We start from the raw sequence: 9,277 nt of genomic DNA, 5'->3' as shown, positions 1-9,277 counted from the left end.
GGTGGAATGTATACACTGCCAGTAGTGACACAAACTGGTATAACTGCTTTGAAACATAATTTGGTGATTTTTTTCAAGATTGAAAATATGTATATTCTATGTTCTCAAAATTCCATTTCTGGGGTGAGGGAGCTGGGATTGACATGTGAAGCAAGCTTATTTCTAATAAAAAATGGGAAAAAACTCCACTTCTGTGTAATAACTTAAAGAGACAATTATTGGTATATATAAGTGACACATCAGAGAACAGCACAGCAGTCTAATTTGCACAGCAAACATAACTAAATAGATAATGTAATGAAGCCTCCATTAATGGAACATGATAGTATCATTAGTAAAATTGACCAAAGCAGAACTGATACACCAAGAAAAACCAATGCTTAGTTAGATATAAGTAAGCCAGGAATGCTTGCCCACAACTCTAATCCCAGGACTGAGGAGAGAGAAGTAGGCAGATCTTTGTGAGTTAAAAGCCAGAATGGTTTACATATTGAGCACAGGTCAGTGAAGCTCCATGGCGAGAGCCTGTCTCCAGAAGAAACACACACACAAACACACACACACACATACACACACACAACCAACAACAAAAATAAACAAAATACAACAATAAACATAAACAGTCTGATTCTATCTGTCAGATTTTCGAATCCATAGTATTATTAAAACATCCAAATATAACAAAAGTTTAAAGTAGAAATAACTGCTGAGACTAATGGAAAGAAATGGGAAGAGTAAAAGGAGGCTTTAACACACAGACACATAAAATGTTAATATATGCTGAACAAGAGGTAGCTCTTAGACCCCAGATTGATGGCTGTGTGGAAAGTATGGGACTCCCCCTGAGCCCCAGAAGGTGGGTGCCAGTGAGGAGGCTTAGGTAATCTATGGGGCCTTGAGTAGTATTTATACCTGGTATACAAATAGACTTTGAGTGCCCATGCCAAATATGTGATGCTCTCTTAGCCGGGACCCTTGGGGGAGGGCCTAGGCCCTGCTCTAGATAAAATGACAGTCATTGGAGATCCACCATAGAGGGCCGCCTCCTCCCTGGGGATCAGAGTGGAGATTGGGTGGGGGAACTGGGGTGGGGAGGGAGAGGGAGATGGGATTGACATGTGAAGCAAGCTTGTTTCTAACTTAAATAAAATATTAAAATATGTAACTATGTTTTAAATATATATGTAAAAATTTAGGCAGGGATGGCTTTGATGTGTCTTAGAAAGAGGGCCATTAGGGGAGGTGTATTGAGAAAAGTCGTATTCTCTGTTATCTTTAGTATTGGTAAGCTGTATTGATAAAGGAAGCCATAGATTTTAACATAACTTAAAAGGATACGCAGGGCTGGAAAAATGTATCATTGGTTAAAAGTCCTTACTGTTCTTTCAGAGGCAATAGGTTCAGTTGCCGGTGCCAACAACAGGTGACTCACAACAGCCTTAACTCCAGTCCAGGTATTCCAATGCACTCTTGGATTTTGTGGGCACATGGTGTACATAAACTCATGAAGGCACACACACACACACACACACACACACACACACACATACATTCTCACATACATATATACATAAGTAAAAAGAAATATTTTAGCCTATGCCTGGGAACAACCACTGTGGTTCCTAGCCCAGTAGGAGCCAACACGCCACAGCAACCTAGTCCATTTCTCCACCCACAGGAGCAGGAAGAGGAGAGCTACCAGAGTATGGGACTTGCTTGCACCCACCAGAAGGGAACCCTGGTCCCATACCCATCAGGAGAGGAAGAGACTCCTTCTGCACCCAATGGAAGAAAGGATGGGAAGGAGACAATATAAAAACACACTCAGCGACAGAAAAATAAATATGACACTGCCAGAGTCTAGAGACTGTACACTAACAATACTTGACTGTGAGGAGCCGCCCTCGCTATCGCTATTGCCGTTAGAAGATGGCGCTGACATCTGCTGTCAGTTGGAGTTAACCGTTTAAGCTGTGCCTCTCCCGTGGCGTCATCTGGGGTGATGTGCAAACCACCAATCCCGGCTCTACACGTCTCACTCGGAGCTCCTAGGCTTATATAAGGGGCTGGGTTTCTTAGCTTGGGGTCTCCCTCTAAGAAGCTGATCATCTATCTCTCAAGATGCATTAAAGCTTTACTGCAGAAGGATCCGAGTGTTCTGCGTCGTTCTTGCTGGCGAGACGGTAGCGCGGGACATCTGGTGCCGAAACCCGGGAACTCTTCAACATCGCCGGCGCCGCGGGAGACCCCTCGGAAGACGGGGCGGATTCAGAACTGCAGGGACGTAAGTTCAGAGAGGTATGCTTTATCCTGAACACCCCTTTCTCGACTTTGGCCTTAGTTTGTCATCACCGTGGGACGGGTCAGTGGAGGCTTTGGTGCTAGTCCTGTTTGTCCTTCTCCTTCATCGTGGCTGGTGCTGACAGAACGGTGCTGTCAGTCTGGTGCTGTCAGTCTGGTGCTGTCAGTCTGGTGCTGTCAGTCTGGTGCTGTCAGTCTGGTGCTGTCAGTCTGGTAACGGAGTTGAGCGCCGTTTTTAGATAAGCCGCCAGCGCGATGGGGTTGTCACAGTCAGTGGTTACTGCCCTACAGACTGTGCTAAAACAAAGAGATCTTAAAATTGCACCACGAACACTTCAAAATTTTGTGAAGGAGGTAGATAGAGTGGCACCATGGTATGCTTGTTCCGGGTCCCTCACTGTGGCCTCATGGAACAAGCTAGGTAAAGAACTAGACAGGAAGCATGCAGAAGGAGATCTCCACTTAGGTACCAAAGCCATTTGGAAGCTAGTTAAAAACTGCTTGGAGGATGAGGCCTGTCACCCTGCTATAATAGAAAGTCAGGGAACCTTAGAGGAAGTTCAGGATAGCATGTCAGAAACTGAACGGAGTGAGAGAATGGGAGCTCGCAAAAGGAAAGACATGTCTAAGAAAAAAGGCCCTCCCCAAGAAGTTAAGAAAGGGGAGAGAAAGAAGGGAGTGATCATTCACCCCCTAACAAATCTAAGAAAAAGAAAAAGCCAGAATCTAGTCTATACCCTACAGTAGAGCTAGAAGCCTTGGAGCTAGATAATTCTGATTCTGACACTCTGTATTCTAGCGAAGAAGGTGGTCTAGAGGAGGAGGTGGCACGGTATGAGGAAGAAAGATATCACCCTGATAGACACCGGCCACTGAAAACAAAAATGAATGTGAGACCACCACCTATAAATCCGGCGGGCTCACGCCCCTCAGCGCCTCCGCAGTATGAGCTTCGGCTGAATACTGGTACTGACTCCTTTTTACCTTTAGAGGAACGGAGAAAAATACAAGTAGCTTTTCCAGTATTCGAGAATGCGGAAGGCGGAAGAGTACATACCCCTGTAGATTACAATCAAATCAAAGAATTGGCCGAATCCGTTCGTAATTATGGGGTCAATGCTAACTTTACCACATTACAGGTAGAAAGGCTTGCTAATTTTGCCATGACTCCCACTGACTGGCAGACGACAGTGAAAGCAGTGCTTCCCAACATGGGACAATACATGGAATGGAAGGCTCTCTGGTATGATGCAGCCCAGGCACAAGCTAGAGTTAATGCCACGGCTGAAGATGAGAATCAGAGGCAGTGGACATTTGAAATGCTGACAGGTCAGGGTCAACATGCCCTTAATCAAACCAACTACATCTGGGGTGTCTATGGTCAGGTGTCGGCCGCCGCTATTAAAGCATGGAAGGCCCTCACAAAAGGGGAGAGTCCAGTGGACACCTTACAAAGATTGTCCAAGGACCCCAAGAGCCATTTTCAGACTTTGTGGCCAGAATGACAGAGGCCGCCAGTCGCATCTTTGGTGATTCAGAACAAGCTATGCCCCTGATTGAGCAACTTGTCTATGAACAAGCAACCCAGGAATGTCGAGCGGCTATCGCCCCTCGCAAAAGCAAAGGTTTACAAGATTGGCTCAGAGTGTGCAGGGAGCTGGGGGACCCCTAACCAATGCAGGACTAGCTGCCGCCATTTTACAAACGCACAGGCGTAGAGATTTATCTAGTCGAAAAGCTTGTTTTAATTGTGGGAGAATGGGGCACCTTAAGAAAGATTGTCAAGCCCCTGAAAGAACAAGAGAATCGAAGCTTTGCCATCGTTGTGGTAAAGGTTATCATAGGGCTAGCGAATGCAGGTCAGTCCGGGATGTAAAGGGAGGCTTCTGCCCCCTATTGAAGAACCCAAGGTACCCCAATCAAAAAACGGGTCACGGGGCCCATGGTCCCAGGGCCCTCAGAAATATGGGAACCAATTTCAGAAAAGCAATCAAGAGGAAGTAGAGGCTTCCGAGGAACCCCCGGAATGGACTTGCGTGCCGCCTCCGACTTCTTACTCATGCCCCAAATGAATGTTCAACCGGTCCCAGTCCATTCCCCTGGACCTTTGCCCCCTGCCACCATTGGGCTTATTCTGGGCCGTGGCTCCTTAACTTTACAGGGACTCATTATATATCCTGGAATTGTTGACCCGTATCATAAAGAGGAGATTCAAGTTCTCTGTTCTAGCCCTCGGGGTGTATTTTCTATAAAGCAGGGAGATAGAATTGCACAACTGGTGTTGCTGCCCTCCCTCGGGGATGGAGAAACCTACACTTTACAAAAAAGGGCTATGGGATCTTCTGGAAGTGATTCAGCCTATCTGGCTATACCCCTAAATGAGAGACCTACAATAAAATTGTTAATTAATGGAAAAGAATTTGAAGGGATAATGGATACGGGAGCAGACAAAAGCATTATTTCACTCCATTGGTGGCCGAAGTCTTGGCCCACTGTTGTTTCATCTCATTCTCTACAAGGTCTTGGATACCAGTCCTCTCCTGCCATCAGTGCCTCAGCCTTAACCTGGCGGAATGCTGAGGGCAAACAGGGATGTTTTACCCCCTATGTGTTGCCACTCCCTGTAAATTTATGGGGACGGGATGTGTTACAAGCCATGGGCATGACCCTAACTAATGAATACTCCCCCAGGCATCAGCCATTATGGCAAAGATGGGGTATACAAAGGGTAGAGGCTTGGGTAGGCAAGAACAAGGCAGAATAAAACCCATTACGCAACATGGAAATCGGGGTAGAAAAGGACTGGGTTTTATTTAGGGGCCGTTGAGGCTTCACGACCCATACCATGGAAAACAGAGGAGCCGTTATGGGTCTCTCAATGGCCTCTATCCTCTGAAAAATTAGAGGCTGTCACAAGATTAGTGCAAGAACAGGAACGGCTGGGGCATCTAGAGCCTTCTACCTCCCCATGGAATACACCAATTTTTGTTATTAAGAAGAAATCTGGGAAGTGGAGATTACTCCATGACCTGCGGGCCATTAACAATCAGATGCATCTTTTTGGCCCTGTTCAAAGAGGCCTTCCTTTGCTTTCTGCACTTCCTCAAGATTGGAAGCTTATTATTATAGATATTAAGGATTGTTTCTTCTCTATTCCACTTTACCCACGGGATAGACCAAGGTTTGCCTTCACTATCCCTTCTCTTAATCATATGGAACCAGACAAGAGATTTCAGTGGAAGGTACTGCCGCAAGGCATGGCCAATAGCCCAACAATATGTCAGCTGTATGTGCAGGAGGCTTTGGAGCCAATTAGGAAGCAATTTACATCTTTAATCATGATCCATTATATGGACGATATTCTTATTTGTCACAAAGAGTTAGATGTTTTACAAAAGGCTTTCCCATGCTGGTGGCTGAATTAAAACAGTGGGGATTAGAGATTGCCTCAGAAAAGGTTCAAATTGCAGATACAGGCCTCTTTTTGGGCTCAATGATTACTCCCAAAAATATAGTTCCTCAGAAAATAGAAATTCGCAAAGACCACTTACAAACATTAAATGATTTTCAGAAACTTCTGGGAGATATAAATTGGTTGAGGCCCTTTTTAAAAATTCCATCTGCTGATCTAAAACCCCTCTTCGATCTCCTGGAGGGTGAGCCTCATATCTCCTCACCCAGAAAATTTACCCCTGCCGCCCACCGAGCCTTACAGATGGTGGAAGAGGCCTTACAGGAAGCACAATTACAACGTATTGAGGAGTCACTACCTTTTAATCTGTGTGTTTTTAAGACAGCTCAATTGCCAACTGCAGTCCTGTGGCAACATGGACCATTACTTTGGATTCATCCAAATGCTTCCCCTGCTAAGATTATTGACTGGTACCCTGATGCTGTTGCACAGCTCGCACTTCACGGAATAAAAGCAGCTGTTACACATTTTGGCAGGGATCCTGATTCCTTGATTGTGCCTTATACTGCTGCACAAGTTCAGACCTTGGCAGCCACATCTAGTGATTGGGCAGTTTTAGTTACTTCCTTTTCAGGACAAATTGATAATCATTTTCCAAAGCATCCAATTTTACAGTTTGCCCTAAACCAGGCTATAGTGTTTCCACAAGTGACAGCTAAAGACCCACTCCCAGATGGGACTGTGGTGTACACTGATGGATCAAAAACTGGTATGGGAGCTTATGTGGTCAAGGATAGGGTTATATCTAAACAATATAATGAAACTTCACCTCAAGTTGTAGAATGTCTGATAGTACTGGAGGTTCTTGAGGCTTTTCCAGGACCCCTCAATATTGTATCAGATTCCTCTTATGTGGTTAATGCAGTTAATCTCCTTGAGATAGCTGGAATAATAAGATCCTCCAGCAGAGTTGCTAACATCTTTCAGAAGATACAAGCTGCCTTGTTAAATAGGAGATTTCCTGTTTTCATTACCCATGTCCGAGCACATTCTGGACTCCCAGGTCCCATGTCCTTAGGGAATGACTTAGCGGACAAGGCTACAAAGCTGGTGGCCGCTGCCTTGTCTACCCATGCACAAGCAGCAAAAGAATTCCATAAGCGCTTTCATGTGACGGCTGAGACCTTGCGCCGTCGTTTTGCTCTATCCAGGAAAGAGGCTAGGGAAATTGTTACTCAATGCCAGAATTGCTGCGAATTCTTACCTGCTCCCCACAGTGGGAATAAACCCACGTGGCATTAGACCATTGCAGATGTGGCAGATGGATGTTACTCATATTCCCTCTTTTGGAAGGCTTCAATATGTTCATGTTTCTGTTGACACCTGTTCTGGCGTAATGTTTGCCACACCCCTAACAGGGGAAAAGGCCTCATATGTGATTCAACATTGCCTTGAGGCCTGGAGTGCTTGGGGAAAACCCAGAATTTTAAAAACAGACAATGGACCAGCATATACCTCTCAAAAATTCCAACAGTTTTGTCGGCAAATGGATGTTACCCATCTAACTGGCCTACCTTATAACCCTCAAGGACAGGGCATTGTGGAACGTGCCCATCGTACACTCAAATCATATCTGATTAAACAAAAGGGGAGTATTGAGGATGTTCTACCCTCGGTACCAAGAGTTGCTGTATCCATGGCACTTTTTACCCTTAATTTCTTGAACTCTGATGCCCAAGGCCACACTGCGGCCGATCGCCACAGTTTAGAGCCTGATAGGCCAAAAGAAATGGTAAAATGGAAAGATGTCTTGACTGATCTCTGGAAAGGCCCGGATCCTATTCTTATAAGATCCAGGGGAGCTGTGTGTGTTTTTCCACAGGAGGAAGAAAACCCCCTGTGGATCCCTGAAAGACTCACTCGAAGAGCTCCTTCACAACTCCAGAATAAGAAGGATGGAGGCCAAGTGGGTGATGAAGACTCTCCTACTCGGGATGATGGTTCCTAGTATGATGGGAGAGTTATGGTGGGCCATCATGTCTACCTTCCCCCTACCGATGCCAGTGATGCAGAATGCCCAGGTGTTCCCTAGATTTTTCACAACTAATAGAGAGTTGGGGCTTGCCTTTTTGCCTTTAGATCCTCAGATACAGAGTTTTCAGGATGAGAGAACCTTGTCATTGGTAGGAAGCTTGTGCTTTACTGTGATTTCTTCATTAAAGGATAATTTTATTCATATGGATCCAGAAAGATCTAATGCTAATCCTTTTGAATTAATGGAAGCTGTACTGATCTTTCTCCTATGGCAATGATTGCTGTAGGATATAGTGAAGGGACAGATTACTTTTGATTGGAAAGGGGCATTAGGCAACAGTCTGAGTGAGGGACAGAGCTCTGGATCATCTGATTGGTCCTCCTCCAATGTTAAGTATACCCCTTTTAAGAGAACTAATTATTCAGCTGCTCCAATTTGTGTTTGGCTGCCCTTTATTTGGGTTGTGAGTAATGATACCTTAGGTAAGAATCAGAAAGAAATAAATTGCTCTGCTTAGAATTGTTTTTATGCATTATGCTGGGATGCTATTAAGCACCCTTTTGCTTTGGTAATGTGCATGCCTCGATTTGTTCCAGTTCCTGTTGAGGTGCCAAGTAATTTGAGTTTGTTTAGGGAAAAGCGAGATTTTTGGGATCTCTGCTATTATTGTGGGCCTGATAGCCACCGCCGCGGTTACTGCTTCAGTTACCGCCTCGGCCCTTGCACTTTCTGCCACTGTGCAGACAACTCAAACCATTAATGAACTATAGGCCACTGTGACCATGGTCCTAGATAAACAGGCCACTGCCAATTCTCAGATACAAGGAGGCCTGATGTTGGTAAACCAACAGATTAATTTGGTTCAGGAACAATTGGATATATTGTGGCAGATGGCCCAATTGGGATGTGAACAAAAGTTGCCTGGCCTTTGTGTCACTTCAGTACAATATGAGAATTTTACAAGAGCAGCTAACCTGTCAAAAGCTCTGTCTCAACATTTATTACAGAATTGGACTTTTGAGTTTGAGCAGACACTCCGTGAGTTGAGAATGGCGATCCTGCAAGTGAATTCGACGCGTCTGGATCTTTCTCTGATGGAAGGCCTCTCCTCCTGGATTTCATCTGCATTTTCTTATTTTAAGGAATGGGTGGGGGTGGGATCATTTAGCCTAGTTCTCTGCTGTGGAATAGTGTTGATGCTTTGGATGGTGTGTAAGCTCAGAGCCCAAACAAAAGAGACAAAGTGATGGTGGCACAAGCACTTGCTGCCTTAGAACATGGAGCCTCCCTGACATTTGGTTAACCATGTTAAAGCAATAGGTCGCTGGCCTCCCGGCTCTTGCACCCCACGAGGCTAGTCTCATTGCACGGGATAGAGTGGGTAGGCTTCAGCAGCCCAAGGAGTTGCAAGGCTAAGCACTGCACAGGAGAGGTCTGCGGTATAACGACTTTCTCCTGGGAGATAAGTCATCTTGCATGAAGGTTCTATGTCATGATCTCCTTCCCCCAGAAAAACGACATCGGGACTG

The sequence above is a fragment of the Mesocricetus auratus genome, unplaced genomic scaffold (genome assembly GCF_017639785.1).
Source record: "Mesocricetus auratus isolate SY011 unplaced genomic scaffold, BCM_Maur_2.0 contig_3826_pilon_obj, whole genome shotgun sequence".
Lineage (NCBI taxonomy): Eukaryota > Metazoa > Chordata > Mammalia > Rodentia > Cricetidae > Mesocricetus > Mesocricetus auratus.
The sequence above is the reverse complement of the archived record's forward strand: the minus strand, read 5'-3'. Positions refer to the sequence as shown.